The sequence below is a fragment of the Cynoglossus semilaevis genome, chromosome 4 (genome assembly GCF_000523025.1).
Source record: "Cynoglossus semilaevis isolate Cse_v1.0 chromosome 4, Cse_v1.0, whole genome shotgun sequence".
Classification (NCBI taxonomy): domain Eukaryota; kingdom Metazoa; phylum Chordata; class Actinopteri; order Pleuronectiformes; family Cynoglossidae; genus Cynoglossus; species Cynoglossus semilaevis.
In genome coordinates this window covers 19,962,700-19,964,938 of record NC_024310.1, presented here as the reverse complement: position 1 = coordinate 19,964,938, position 2,239 = coordinate 19,962,700, and the positions used below count along the sequence as shown (strand labels likewise).

General features: G+C 41.9%; 1 protein-coding gene across 1 annotated transcript in view; it reads right to left on the bottom strand.

The window, feature by feature from the left end:
• The window catches only part of pid1 (phosphotyrosine interaction domain containing 1), a 28,696-nt gene that overhangs the window by 25,968 nt on the left and 489 nt on the right, over positions 1–2,239 (bottom strand). The gene's annotated exons all lie outside the window — the stretch shown is intronic.

Sequence of the window (2,239 nt, the reverse complement as noted above, 5' to 3'; positions counted from 1 at the left end):
CCCCCCCACAGCACCCCCACCCTCTCCTACCTACACACACACACCCCTGAACTTTTCTGTACTATTCTGTAAATGTCCACCAATAGGCATAATTTAATTTATTTTTTTGTATACCTTTATGTGCATTTCTTTTTCTGCACTGTATGCCACAACAAATTCCTTGTAGGTGAAAACCTGATGTGAACCAAAAGCCTGGTCTCAAAAAGTCAAAAGAGTGTTTTTAAAAGCACACAACGTTTTCTATTCTCCAGCAACAGGAAGGAGAAATACAACATAAAATTATATAAGAGTCCAACTACTCAGCACAGCTGGTTTTACATTATCCAGCTCATGAGGAAGGGATGAGAAAAAAAATATTGCTTTGGTTTTTTTAATTTATAGTTAAAACAAGACAGTTTTATCCTACCAAAAGAAGACGAAGTTGACGGTTACAAGAATCTGGGTCTTTTTCCACAATTTTAATGTAGCCACTAGATGTCACAATTAAACATGTGCATGGTTGAAGTCGAGTATTGGGGCAGTGGTGGCTTAGTGGTTAAGAAAGCGGACTTGGATCCAAAAGGTTTCAGGTTTGAACCAGCTGCCAAGTTATCACTGAGGTGCTCTGAGCATGGCACTGTCCTCACACACTGCTTCCTGGGCAGCTCAAAGCTGCCCACTGTTCATTTTGGTGATGGGTTAAATGCAGAGGTCACATTTTGTTGTGTGCAGTGGTGTGTGTCACAATGACAAGTAGTTCATTTTCCTTCCTTCTAGTAATCTTTGAAGTGAGTATTTACATAACACTAAATTCAGTTTAATGGTGAAACATTATTTGAATTGTGTAGGACATACAGACTCATGACTTGGATTTTAGTTTAGACATGATGCAACAACTTAAGCTTAGGTGTACTTGGACAGTTTGTGGATATATTTATATTTCCTTCTCTCTCTCTCTCTCTCTCACAGGATACATGTCTGATCACTGTGCTGGCATTGTCAAATGAGAAGGTAAAGTATGAAAAGCAACTCCTGAGATCCAAAGGTATATTAACAGACGCTAACCTATTTAATTCTATTTCAACCAACTAATATCCATCCATCCATCCATTTTCATCCGCTTATCCGTTACCGGGTCGCGGGGGCAGCATTCGCCACCCAAATCACATTGCACCGTACCAAACCTTCCTGCGGGTGGTGAGTCCACTGGAAGGTACCAACTGCCCTAACCGGGATTCGAACTTGCCCAGGAGGTGAACCCTGGGGTTCCACACCAATGACAGAGACATTGCCTCTGGGCCAAAGCGCCACTCCAACTAATATTATGAACTATTTTTTTTTTTATTTCTGGTTCTTCTTAGTGAATAATTCCAACATTCGCATGTTTACATTTACAGTAATACTCCATAGTTGAGTTAACCATAATGGCTAGCATATGAACGCTAATGCCAGTTACGATGAAACAAAGCAATCTAAGTAAACAGAACTTTGCCCTCTTGCGTGGCATGTAAAACACTACCAGGTTGAACGCAGACAGAATTACCTATTCCATGTCACTGGGCCTACATAAGGACCCTGGAGAAATTGGCAGGGATTTTGTAGAAGGTATTTGGTTTCATAGTACCACACACACTGCCAAATCCAAACTATTGATGGTTATTGATTGTCTGGCTGTAAATCACTGAAGCACCCTCAGGTCTTTGAGCAACTCCTGAATGGGGAGTTATGAGGTACAGATGAGTGATTATAGGGTAATTTACAGCAGCCCCTGGCCAAGCATCTGAATGGGGGACATGCCTGAACCTTTGGTTTAAAGAATATTTTGTGATTTAATCTTCTTGACGCCTAGGCAGAAGAGGGAATTGTGCAAGTTCACTTGGCAGGCAGTCCAGGGGCCGACATCTGGAGAGCATTACGTGTGCAGAAGACGTGCAGCCAAGCTTTGTGAGCAGCTTACCCATGGATATCAAACTACGTGTCTTTAACAATGTCCGATTTGTGGGTGCTTGCGTGTTTTCCCCACTTCTTAAACGACAGGTTAGAGACTAGAATCTGGCTTGCATTCATACAAGAACAGTTGGAGCATTTCGATGTGATAGCATTGAGAAAAATTAGACTGATAGATGAGACGAGCAGGCCTCCCTTTATTCTGGACAGGTCAGTCTTTGAAGGTAGAGTCCTGGATAAAGCAGGTCCTGTGAGATGCCACGTTAATTATTTGACGCAATTCTACTACACACAGTGATTCTGAGAAACCTCG